General features: G+C 33.0%; 1 pseudogene; it reads right to left on the bottom strand.

Annotated features, from left to right (window-relative positions):
• Positions 1-2,960: 2,960 nt before the first annotated feature.
• LOC149218488 (AAA-ATPase At3g28510 pseudogene) lies at positions 2,961-4,720 on the bottom strand (annotated as a pseudogene).
• Positions 4,721-14,605: the final 9,885 nt, after the last annotated feature.

Below are 14,605 nucleotides of genomic sequence, written 5' to 3'. Positions count from 1 at the left end.
TAAATTAATGCAATAATAGATTTCCAAACATATTCTATAATTTTATTTTATTTTTCTTTCTTCGTATATAAATGCCATGTTGTAAATGTCTTAAAAAAAATAACCTGTACATATATCAATAATCATCATAACCACACACATCAATAATCATCGTAACCACACACCACACCTTTTGATGAGGATGGAAATACATAAATGTATTGGCACTTTGACATAGATAAACTAATATTCATATAGGAACCGAGGCAATGATGATTGTAAAGATAAAGTTAAATGTATCAATTCATCACAATAACACAATATTTGTAAATCCACATCTATGATAAGACTCAATTTTTTTTTTTAAATATTGTAGTTAATTTTGACACTAAAAGCTATAAAATGCTTTTATGTTGAAATGAATATCACAACAAACATAATCTTTTACATCATGCTGTCATGCATATTTTAGATCATTTTTCTAAATGAAACCACATTTTATTTACAAAGACATTGTTCATTATATTATTGGTGCAAGAGGCTTATTATATGAGGGAATGCGTAAATTGGTATTATTCTTTAAAATAAAAATTATGTTTTAAATAGAAAAATAATGTTAATTATAAAAAATTAATATATTGTAAAGTAATGAGAAGTAAAAAAATGTGAGTAAGATGTTTAAGTTTATAAAAAATTAAGATTTTATGCCGAAAACTTTTATTTGGTCATATATACTCTATTTAACATTCACAAACACAATTTTAACAATGAAAAATAACACATTGTATTTTGCACTCTAAAGAAATTTGCACATGAAAAAATTCGATCCCTCTCAATCAAACATATTGATATACACAAATATTTTTGTTGTTAAATAGTCATATAATACTATCCCACCATTTTTAACTTATTCTCTTTTTGGATGTTACATTTTATACTATAATAAAAAAAATGTTAACCTAATAATATTAAGAGTTGTACTTTTTCATATTATCCAACTTGAAAATCTCCATGGTATTATTATTCCCCACACATATATAACCGAATTTAAAATCTCCATGATATTATTATTCCCATACATATATATAAAACAAAATAGAGAGGAAAAATTTAGAAAGTTAACCTCGATTAGAATTTTGGAAATCTTATCATAAATGTGATATTGTTCACTGCTTTAATTTCTTATGAATTGTTTTATAGTGGTTCAAAGGCAAACCATGTGAATGTTTTAACCATTCTAATAAAATCTTGTTAACTAATTTATGCTTCTATTAAAGGTTATTTTATAATCTGTATACGCGATCAAATAACCCTTGATTCAATTGTATGACATGGAATATTGTTTGTTGAGTAATTTTTGTTTTTATTAAAGATTATTTTTCTATAATCTGTATTAGTGATCAAATAACTTTTATTTAATTGTATGACATGGATGGAATATTATTTTATAAAGGTATTTTAAAATATGATTATCAAATAGATTTTACTCATTAATAAATGGCTATGTTGAAGACGTCCTCTTCTTATGAATTTTTATTTTACAAATATTGTCAAAAGATATTTGACTGTACCGTAGTATTTGAAAGGAGAATGCGTGGAAAATTACAGTTATCATTCTTTCATGAATATTATATAAAAAGAAATATAGTATGCATATCTTATTAAAAAAAAATATTGTCAAAAGATATTTGATTGTACCGTCGTATTTGAAATGAGAATTGGTGGAAAATTACCATTATCATTCTTTTATGAACATTATATAAAAAAAATTATAGTATGCATATTTTATTAAAAAAAATTATGTTTAAATTAGGTTGCTTACTCAAAAAATAATGTAAATAATTAATTATTATAATTTTAATTATTGTAATTACATAAGGTAAAAAAAAAACAGAAAAATCTAAATTTTTAGATTAAGAATATAAACAATGTAATTGCTTCTCCTTAACACTTGCATCATTGAAAAACGGTTGAAATTTGCTTTTCCTTCTGCATCTACCTGGGACGAGCTTAAAATACATGAAGTAGCAGTTTGAAATGAGAAAACAAAAGGCCATTTGCTCAAAATTATATTTTGAATCTTAATACTCATTTGAGCTTGCATTCACTATTTCCTTTTTCTTCCTTTTTCCTGAAGAAAGCATCGAATATAATCTTAAGTTTATAAGTATTGTCAAAATAAGGTCTCCATTACAAATATGTTTAATGATCCTAATAATATTTAACCTATATAAATATATTTTTATAATAATAATATAATAATATAAAATTGTATTAAATATTTTTAAAAATTATAATAATAAATTTAATTAAAAAATAAATATATTTTTACATTTTTAAATTTACTAAATAAACATAATTTTTAAGCATATCCTATTAAATTTCATAATTAATAAAAAAAGATATCTAATATAATTCTATGACTCCAATATATCAAATATAATTTGAATACTCCCATCAAAACAAAATATGGAATATAACCCCAACATCCCATTTAAAATGTAAATGCCTCCTGCAAAACAAAATCTGCAATACAACCCACCATCCGAAACAAAATGTGAATAGCTCCTTTATGCAATTTAAACAAGGTTGCCTTCCCCGCTTTCTCGCTATGCTATGAATAATAATTTTTGGAACACTCAAAATTTCTCTTTTTCTTTTTTCAATGGGCAGATTCTAATGGAAGGGGATGCAGAAGGTTCGGACATACATAAGGCACGACATATTTGGGAAGCTAATAATATTTTAACTCTTCTTCAAGCGCAGTATCATCTTCGGCGTTTTGTTCATGTAGTTGTAAAACTCTGGATAAATTGCAGGGTGTTTCCTTTGAACAAAAATTACTAAAATATTCTACAATCTATTGCTAGAGTTGCAACTCACGGTTATGTTAGTTTTTACGTATTAAAAACTCCAATTTTAACTGTATGGTTTCTCTGCACAAAAACTGCTTTATAGTCACAAAATTTCAAAGGAAAACAAGACCAGAGACTAGTAAATTAAATTACAAGAAGGAGAAAAAAAACAGAGTACAGATTACATTTAAACTCCAAACTTCTAGTACTAGGAAAGAAATTTCGAATATTACCTGAGTAATTCTACTCTGCGACTGATCAACTCTAGTGGATGTCGAAGATCTAAGGAAGGATTGATGTCTGCAACGACTTTGCTGACATTATTCTTGGCCCTGTACTGTTGCACAAGCGTTTTCTTCTGATATGCCCTTCAAAGCGGCAGTAGCGATTCTTTCTTTGGCCTCTCGAAGAGCTTGAATTAGGTTCTGGAGGGCAGTGGTGGGATGATGATCTGTCATTTTCATTAGATGTTCCGTTACATCCGCAGGCGTCATCTGAGCGGTCTCCATCAGATCCTGGATCTGGGGAAACAGCTCATGGTCTTCAATGGAGAGGTAATTGCGCGCAAGAATCTTGAATGCCCCAAAAGTGCAGAATGAGAGGAGAATGTGTTTGTCCATCCGACCAGACCGGAGAAGCGCCGGGTCGAGCCTGTCAATGTAGTTGGTGGTGAAAACGAATAATCTCTCGCTTCCGCAACACGACCACAACCCGTCCGTGAAATTCAGAACTCCCGAGAGGGTCACTTTGCTGTCCTGATTCGCTTCGATCTCATCCGCTTTGTCAGGCTCCGGCGGCTTCTCGTCCTCCTCGCCATCTTTCTGTGGCTTCTTCTTCTTCTTCTTGCGATCAGAGAGATCGAGAGAACAGTCGATATCTTCTATCACAATTATCGATTTGTTGGTGGTGGCGATGAGAAGCTTCCTCAGTGCCGCATTGTTCTTCACTTGGGTCAGCTCCAGGTCGTAGATGTCGTAATCCAGAAAGTTAGCCATGGCAGCAATCATACTGGACTTGCCAGTTCCAGGGGGACCGTAGAGCAAATAACCCCGCTTCCATGCCCGCCCCACTTGCCTGTAATATTTCTCTCCCCTCGAGAATCTCTGGAGATCTTCCATAATTTCTTGCTTCATTTCTGGTTCCAGAGCCAGAGTTTCAAAAGTCGAAGGATGATCGAACACAACAGGCGTCCACACCCTGTTCCAGTATCCAAAGTCCTTGGAGTCGGATTTATTGGTGTAAATCTTTCTGTAGCGGCTTCTAATCTCCAGCGCTTTGGCTTCGGCCATGATATGGGGAAGATAGTCATCGAATATCTTTTGCTTGTGTTTCTTGTGAAACGTCAACTCATAATAGCGTTTCTCCTCGGATGCAGAGTTCCGAGAGAACACGATCTGCTGTTTAGGCTCGCTGCTGTAGAAAACCCACCACACTTTGATCCCCTCAAATTCCTCTGAAACCTGCTCGTTCCTATCCATGCTGAAGGTAAACTCCTTGTTATTCTTGGGCTTCTTCAGTTTTAATCTCTTGGCAGCCGAGGTCGATCTTGCGCTCAGGTAAGTCTGCACAGCCTCGTAAACTTCGCTTACCTTCATCCCATCGTTCTCGTCGATGACAACTGAGATGTAAGAAGAAACCAGGCCTATGAACCTGCGCAGCGATTTTGAAAAGAAATAATAGACTTCTGGAGGTGCGTAATCCTTCACTATGGTCCGTACGAATATCACGGTAGCCATGATCGAACCCAAGTTCGACCAGACCTCCATTTTCATCATACAAGCAAACCCTACTACGAAAGAGATATGAAAACAGAAATAACTCAGACGAACTCGGCCTGGCTATCTGACGGGCCTTCACTGGAAAGTAAAAGAACCGAGAATTTAAATAGAAATTTCCTTTTGGACCGAAGGGTGTTTCGTTTTCAATTCTGGCTGAATCCAATGAATCATGCCAACCCAAACCAAACCGTAATGTCGGTGCCTTCTGATCTGCTGTAAATTTGTTTGTATTTTCCGGGAAATGAGAGCGCAACGAGCAACCTTATCCATGTGGTTGAAAAGACGCACGTGAGTTGTTGAAAGTACCCCATCATACTCTGATAAAGCAGATGCGGACCCATTTATGACACGCAACCGTACCCATAACACGCCAAATGCAACTTACAAACAATTATATTGTTTTCCAGAAGAGTTATAAACAATTATTTATATGATAAGTTTAGTTATAGCTTGTGGTTCGATATTATATTTGAAGTTAACGTCAAGACGTCGGAATCCACGACTGTACACCAGAAATTTAGTGCAGCTATAGGTCAAAGCAACGACGCTCATGTAGAGGCCTCGTACAGCGATAGGCTTATCCAGTCTACATTCTGTGTAACGTGGGATCTGTGATTTACATACCATCGAATTTTCACATGTTCCATATATATACTGTCATATATTTTAGAGTGCACACCATTATCTAGTGTACCCACTACCCAGGAATCAATGCGTAGGGCGCTAAAATAGCCATCGTAGCTGTTGATAAAAAAATTTAATTGAATTCTCATTTCAAAGAAAATTTAAATAAAAATGGCGTGTAATTCACTCACTAAGAAGTGAGGATCATTCTATATAATTAGTGAGCATAATTCAATATAATTCGATATTTTTAAGGGGCAGGAGGAGGGGTAATTTTTTTTCATCAAGAGTTAAGAAGAACATATAGGTATGTTGGGGTTTATTTCATATTTCCAACTAAATTTATATTTTATATCAGGCTCGGAAGTAAAATGTAAATATATGAATTCAAGTTGTGATTGGTAATTTATTGAATATAATTCATTATTTATATTGAGAATTTTTTTTCTCTAATAAAATAAGCCAATTTTTAAGTTGATTTATAACTTTAAGGTTGATCACATAACTAATTTGGGGTCAAGGCTAAATCAAAGTGAACTTTAGTGAAAAAGGCAAAAAGGGCATGTCCTCATTCTTTAATGGTTAACCAAGAGACTGAGAAATCAAAGTAGAAGAATAATTCATCATGGTTTAATGTAACATTTCAATGCTTTGTACAAGTAGAATAATGTGGATATTGTAGCATTTTGTTCAAAATACTTCATACTCCACTTCTACTATGTCCACTAGTTTCAACTTGCTTATGTAAGTCATGTATCTAAACTAAGCAAAAATCAAAACAAAGGAATATTTCCTCATGCTTTAATGTAACATTTCAATGCTTTGTAAAAGTAGAATAATGTGGATATTGTAGCATTTTGTTCAAAATATTCCATACTTTGTACTCCTTTTCAACCATGTCCACTAGTTTCAACTTGCTTATGTAAGTCATGTATCTAAACTAAGCAAAAATCAAAACAAAGGAATATTTCCTCATGCTTTAATGTAACATTTCAATGCTTTGTAAAAGTAGAATAATGTGGATATTGTAGCATTTTGTTCAAAATATTCCATACTTTGTACTCCTTTTCAACCATGTCCACTAGTTTCAACTTGCTTATGTAAGTCATGTATCTAAACTAAGCAAAAATCAAAACAAAGGAATATTTCCCCATGCTTTAATGTAACATTTCAATGCTTTGTAAAAGTAGAATAATGTGGATATTGTAGCATTTTGTTCAAAATATTCCATACTTTGTACTCCTTTTCAACCATGTCCACTAGTTTCAACTTGCTTATGTAAGTCATGTATCTAAACTAAGCTTTAGCTTAGTGTCTTTTAATATAACAATGATTCTTGGTTATTGTTAAAAAAGATAATTGGATATTTTTCAAGAAAAGTATTATTGCTAATGTTAATGGTCTTGAGAGGCACTTGAAAGTATGAGAGAGATGTTATAGCGTATGTAAATGAGTGCAAATATTGAAATGTCATTTTAATATGGGAGAAATGGTGTAATATTCATAAAATGAAGCCTTAAATTGATGATGATGATCATGATGGCTCAATTAAAAAAGTAATAGAAAAGAATAAGTCTATTCAAATCAAATTGTTATATAGTAATTTTTTTATTAATAAAGTTGTGAACATATTTTCCCACAAAAGCTCATAATCTCATAATTTGTATATTACATTACAATAAATTTCATATTCGTAACCATGATATTCCAAAATATAATTAATAAACATATAACAACTTAATAAATTTAGTTAATACAAGGATAGTTAAAAATATAAATATTTCTAAATATAGAATTGGGAAATGTTTGTTTAAGAGAGAAAGAATTAAAATCCATTTAACCAGATAAATTAAAATGATAATTCATATTCCTGAAATTAGAACCTCATATTTAAATTAATTAGCAGACAATATTTACAATCAACTTTTTTCTAAGTTATCTATCTATATATATCATCAATGTTATTCATATCACACTGTAAAATTAAATTAAAATAATGATAAATATGTCAATGAAAAATAATTCATATATATATATATATATATATATATATATATAGATATAGATAGATAGATAGATATATATATAATCAATGTTTTAATGAAATTAAAAATAAGAATATTCTTATGTATAAAGATGTGAAATTATATAAATATAAATAATATTATTAAGAATTAGTATAGGGATGTTTTCAAAAGAAGGTTACTAGTTGAACTCGGCATCGGGATGGAGGTTTCACTCTATGTTAGGTTTTGGTTTCTCTGCGACACTCTGCTTAGTGTCGCCAAGGGTATCATGCCTGCGAGAAGATGTGAGGATCGACATTGGAATAAAGATGAAGTCCCCCTCATGCTACGAAGAGATGATTGTAGGTGTATTTGGGCCTCTTATATTGTGGAAAAGTCTAGATCATGCTACTTGTTACAAACAATTCACGACAATCAGTGATCGCTTTGGTTGATCAAATTTTTTTATGATGGGGATTGGCTTGACCTCGTCAAGAAGGCTCAAAGCCATAGATCGACTACAAAACCATGGACTTATGGCAATGGTAGGGCTCATCCATGGAAAATGTGTTAAGTATGCCCAGTGTGATTGATTATTGTTTCTCCCCTTATTTGTGCAATCAAAATTCATGATCTATTAGTTTCTATGTTGTGGTTGTTCCCTAGGAACATAGATTATTTATTAGGGTGTCTTTACACTTGAGGAAGATGTCCCTGGTGGTACTTTGATTTGTTTGGGTAAGCTACATTAAGCGGGCCCTACAAGATTGCTCAGTGTGCGCCCTTCTCCCAAAGGGCAGGGACCTCATACATCAATTGCTTCCTAGAGTCTCAATATGCCAAAGGAGAAGACCCTTGTGGTAGATATAGAGTTTATAGTTTTGAAGCAACTAATGTGTAAGTGGATTTTTCCCTTTGATGGTTCTCATTTATGCATTGCAATTGATCTTGAGAACAAATTTTTTTTCAAGTGCATTCAACTTGATCTTCCCCAAATCAAAAGACCTGAGAATGCAAAGTCAGATATAGAGGATATTTTTCATATTTTTGTTAAAACCTTAAGTGGAAAATCAATTATTTTAGTGGTTTGAGGCTTGAATCCAGTGGAAAAATTGAAGCAGGCCATACAAAATGACTTGGGTATACCAGTGTTTTTACAAAGTTTGATTTTTGAGGGGAAATTGCTACAATATTTCATTCAGATGAAAGTTTATGACATTGAAAGAAACTCCACCATAATATTAAATATGAGGCTAAGGGGTGGACCTTCAGGTATCAAAAACCCTTATGGATCAATCTCATTCAAGGATGCAGGGAAATGGAAGGTTATAGCTTTAATGTCCATGGTAGGTACTTTTTCCACTTGTTCGATTATATAAGGTCTTGGAATATTTTGGATCTAGTTATGTGTCAGGTATATTCTTGTCAATTTCTGAGTTCTTTTACTCCATTTGGCATCAGAGCCACAACAGCACTGCTACTGTTGCTCGTACAATGCATCCACACCCTGTTCCGCCTCAATTCACTGCACTTTGTCCCATCTTCTAGTCCTCCATTCCCCCATCATCTTAGGTTCTTCTAAACTTCTATTGTCCCACATGCTCCTATCATCCCTCTATTCTATCTCAGTCGTTCCCCCACATCTCCTTTCCCAACCATGTCTGTTGTCTAGAGTGGCCATTGTTGTGCACTACTAAACTTTGCAGTCGACACCCAATTCTTGAATCACGTCTGTCACCTTACCACCTCTTATGTTGTTGCGAATCCACTATTCCATTCCACTGTCAACACACCTTTGTCCACTATCAACACACCTTCGTCCATTAGGTCCTTCTGACAGTCCATTATCCCCAATGTTCTTGTTTGTTGCATGCATATTTATCCGTCGACCGACCCTAGAGTTGTCCGCTGCATGCATGAATACTCATTTTTCGACCGACCCTTGGATGTTGGCACTGTGGAATGTCATACAATTATATAGTATAAAGTCAAAATATTATACAATATTAAATATATGTATATATATATATATATATATATATATATATATATAGATATAGATATATATATATATAGATAGATATAGATATAGATATAGATATATATAAATTTATTTATTTATTTTAACTATCTAATATATTGATTAATTAATAAAATAAAAAAATAAAAATTAGGATCAAGTTAAGAAAAGTTAAAGCTAGATAAGTATACTCCACCACACACCCAATCAATGGCTTCATCAATGTCGATGGATGATTTTAATAAAAGATTGATAGATCTTGAGACGAAGGTGACCGAACATGGAGAATAAATTGAGGCACTCTAGGATACATCAAAGAATACTTGATTAAGTGGAAGGATTGACCGGAAGAAGAAGCTTCTTGGGAGACTGAAATGTTTCGTCAACAACATCCGTCATTATGTATGCATTGAGGACAAAACATATTTTTGGGAGGAAGGAAATGTTATGTAAAAAATAATGAACTTTGTAATGATTAGTTAAATTAAGGCAAAAGGGCATGACCAAAGATCATGGACATTCACTAAGAGGCACCTGAGGTTGTACTTAAGCAATGGGCCTCCCACAATTGTATCATCATTTTTCAATTATATATCTATGTGTGTGTGTGTGAGTGTGTGTGTGTAAATAGTTGAGTTCTTTTACTCCATTCACATCTGGGAATTGCGACTAAGCTTGAGAATGTCAATTTTTTCAAGGGAATTCAACTTGATCTTCCCTAGATCGAAATACCTTAGAATGCAAGGATGGATCTGGAGGAGATTTTTCATATTTTTGTTAAAACCCTAAGTGGGAAATCAGTTCTTTTAGGGGTTCAAGGCTCGTATCGAGTGGAAAAATTGAAGCAGGCCATAGAGAATGAATTGGGTATACTAGTGTTTTTACGAAGTTTGAATTTTTAGGGGAAATCATTGTAAGATGTGATTTGGATGCTCCACCTCAATATTAAATATGAGGCTGATGAGTGGACTTTCAGGTGTCAAAAACCCTAATGGACCCACCTCATTCAAGAATGCAGTGAAAAGGAAGGTTGTAGCTCTTGATAACTAGATACAAAATATGCCACGACCTTACATAGTCGAGCAAGTGGGAAAAACACCATCCATTATACCCCGAGAGGTAAAATCACTTTTTGTTGATCTATAATCTCTAACATTAATATGTAAATTTAATGGCTTTTGGATGAGAAAAAAATATTTACATCATTGGGTATATTCTTCTTGGACACCCAATTGTGAACTTTACTTATGTTCCCAAGGTTTTTTCACAGTTCAATTTGACACAGAGAAAGTTAGGGAATAAGTCCTAAATGACGGGCCATGGTTTTGAGGTAGAGCTAGGATTTTTTTTACCCCGTGGTTCCCAAAATTTGATGCTACCAGCATGGTGGTCACTACCATATCAGTGTGGGTGAGATTATCAAATCTCTCTCTCCCTTTTTGGCACCATCAAGTCCTAGAAGGTATTGGGAATGCCCTTGAAAAATTCAAAATAACAGACACTGATAGAAGACAAAGATATCTTTACATTTTCCATAATTTGAGATAGGCCTTATTAAAGGTCTACCTGATCATATCCATCTAAAGCATGAAAACTTTTAGTCGACCCAGATTCTAGATTATGAGAATATGCCATTTAGATGTCGAATATGCTTTTGATCAGGACATATGTAGAACATGTGCCCACAAGAAAAAATATCCCAAAAAAGAAAAGGAGGCAAGCTTGTAAGCCAAAAGGATGCGAGGTACCTAATAGCTCTAAGGATGAAGAAGAAGGGCCCGTGGAAAATCCTTCAAAAATGGATGCTCAGGCACAAAAAGGTAGCAAGGTAGATGGAAGAGTTGGGAACTAGTGAGAGATCATGACCCATACCTAGAAGAGAAAAAAATTAGTAGAAATCAAAACACCAAAGCAAAAGAAAGAGGATACACTTATTGAAAAGGGATCAGGGGATATAAAGAGAGTTCAAATTTAGACAAAGAATTCTATGTGTAGGAAGAAGGAAATCAATTGGAAATAGTAACAGTTGAACACAACCATGGGGTTTGGAAAAAACTTGAAAAAAGTAAAGGCAAAAAGGGGTAGTTAAGTGATTATTATCACACTTAGCTCATGGAAAAATTATGTATTTTTTTATAGTTTTTTCTTTTATAGTGCATTAGTCGAAAGATTGACATGATCAAATGCCTAGTGGCATCTACAAAATGTAATTTTGATCATTATTTTCAGGTTGAATAAAAATGTGATTTTTTCTCTAGAAAAAAAGGGAACTAATATGGATTTATCCTAACTCGAAATCTGCTAAATGTTTAGAGAAATCAAAATTCTCCAGTTACAAACTTTTTTTTAATTTTGGAACTCATTACATCTTAAAAGCTTTAATTTCTCTAAATACTTAATAAATTTAGAATTAAAATAAATTTATACTAATTTTATTACAAGTATATTACTTTTATATATATATATATATATATATAGTTAATTCAATATTAAATTTTATATTAATAATCAATATATAGCAAATTGTGTTTAAATTTTTTTTCCATCCATTATTATTACCAATAATATTTATAACATGATTAATCATGTAATACTTATAGCATGAATAATCATATCACTAAAATATTTTCTTCAGTTGAAAGAGATCACTATAATCATAAATTGAAAAGAGATTATTTTATGTTTGTAAAGAGACTTATGGCTAAAAATAAAATAACACTATATAATATACAGAAAGTAAATTTACAATTTTTTTTCAAATTTATTAAGTATTATAATTATAATATAAATGGACTAATTTACTATTTATAATGATTTTAAAACTTCTTAATTATTTATAATTAAAGAAATTAATATTATGAAAAAATATGTAATTTTTAAATAATTAATTTTTTTTAATTGTTAATTTTATCGATATGATAATTGGAATATAATTATATTTAGAAATTCTAACTAAAATTATTTCAATTTTTAACATTAAAATATTATTAATTTATTTTTAAATTAATTTTACTATAATCATTAAAAAAATTATAAGGTGAAATTTATCAAGAAGAAAATTATGGTATATAGTTTAGATTACATTTTTCGTAGTCAATTGCTCACATGGGAGACTTGACTATAACCAAAAAAATATTTTCCTATGAAGAGATAGATAATTGAGAGCCTAATGATACAAAATTTACCAAGATATAACTGACACGCATGCCTAATAAACCATATACATAAAACACATCATAGAAAAAGACAACAAACATAAACAACATAACATCATGCCATGGATTTTGAGTCCAAGCCTGCCACCTGGATGGGGTTCAATGGGCATTTTGGAGGACATCCAACATTTAGGGGTACACCTAGGTGTCACTCAACTCGTTCCGTCCTTTGATACAGAGAGCATAGATGAGTGTGTATATGATCCAGTGAAGCATATTATCTAAATAAGACTCATGATGATCCTGAATCATTCTCCCAAGAAGAAATTTCATCTGCTAGTAAAAGTCCATTTTCTACATGTAATGGTTAACCTTGCCTCTTGTCTGTCCTGTATCAAAATCCATTCTGTCCAATCCATCATCACCTCGAAATCATAGTGGGAAGTTATGTGGGATGAATCCTTTCCTTCCTCCTAGGTAATTTTTTCTTGTATCTAGTATGGAATGAGCTCACAATAGTGTGCAACAAAACCTATTATACTTGATACAATCGAATATTACCATGCATGGCTCTCTCTTGGTAATATGTGGCACTGCGTTTGACATAGGCACATTCAAATTGCATGATTTCACCTCCTATAGCTAATATAGTGTTGGATACTTCCTTTCCCCATAGAAGAACAAAACTCAACTAGAAACCACTCCCTATGATCCAGAGAGAAAACCCCCAACACTTATGGTTATGACCACTGATCACAGTTGGTAGACACATGGGGAGTGATTTCTCAAGGATATAATTCCACCCCTAAGGCCTCTTCCCCCTTGGACATATTTACCCCAACTCCAAAAGGATCTACATAATAGCCTCTAACTATCCTTCGCTTCAAGCCACAGCTGTACATGGAAGGATATGCCACTATAGATTAAACTCTGGCTTTATCATAACCCCACATTGACCCCATACATCCTCACTTCTCTCTAGTAATACCCATGCACCACCACCTCCCTGCTTAAGAATGAGACATAAGTGGATCAAAAATAGAGGTGGACATAGGGGTAACCCTTCCAAGTTGATAATTAGACTTTCTTAAGCCTAGAAAAAGGCATAGAGTGAAGCAAACCCAAAAAAGAATACGATCTACCCCCAAATTGCCTCAAAGAAAGCTATCACAATATAACCAATATCCCAGAAGTTGAAATGGAAACAACCACTACCAAATTTAACCAAATTAAGAAACAAAGAATACCACCACTCCAAAAGCACTATTACATTGTAACAACTCCAAAGTAAAATCTAGCGAAAAGGGCCAAATTTTACCATCACCGATAGACTTGGTTCTAGACTAAATCTTATGCAACATCAATCTTTGGAAACCTAATTGTCATCCACTTTTGCAATGGAAAGCCAAAAATGTTTTCTATACTCATAGCCACTTACTTTGACCCACAGAGAAACAAGCAGACTTCTACAATGCTTTCCTCATGCAATTGGCTTGGGCCTGACTCATGTCAACTATTTGTGTTCTGCAGGGCTTCACAATTACCCCCTCTCAAACATGTAGTCTTACATCTTATCTACCTTAGGTGCATCACTATGAGGCCCCCACTCTACACCATCCTTTAGAAACCATGAGATGGAATTCCCCTCCCTAAACTAGACTCCTAATAATGGAATCCAACCTTCAATTCTCTTAGAGACCGCTTCATAAACATGGACTCCCCCATGCTTAAAGAACTCAACATAACTCCCATCCCACAATTAGATTTCGTGGTGACCTTGCTTGCCTTCTCCCAAGGACAATCCACATGTAACAAACTCTACACACTGACGTCCAAAAAATATTTATTAAAGCTCCCAGAGGATGGGATGTCACACCCCCAGCCAATGCACCAGCGCAACCATCCCACACCGCCTTCTGCACCCCCCCTTCGCCGCCCTTGCGCTCCCTGCCCTTATTCCATACACATCACCCCATTTGGGGAAATTAATAATTATACTTTAAATTGATTCATTTAAAATTTTACATAATAATTGTTTATATATTGAGAAGTTATTCATTCTCTTACAGAAATCTTTATACAGAAAATGACTCATTTTTTCATTTAATTATAATATACATTTAGGTAATTTTTATATGTATATTTTAAAATTAAATAATTACTTAGCCATGTTCAATTTGGGATAGGA

This window comes from Pinus tabuliformis, chromosome Q, assembly GCF_031772625.1.
Source record: "Pinus tabuliformis cultivar Carrire ecotype Pingquan chromosome Q, CPIR1, whole genome shotgun sequence".
NCBI classification, from domain to species: Eukaryota; Viridiplantae; Streptophyta; class Pinopsida; order Pinales; family Pinaceae; genus Pinus; species Pinus tabuliformis.
This window is presented reverse-complemented; position numbering and strand designations above follow the sequence as displayed.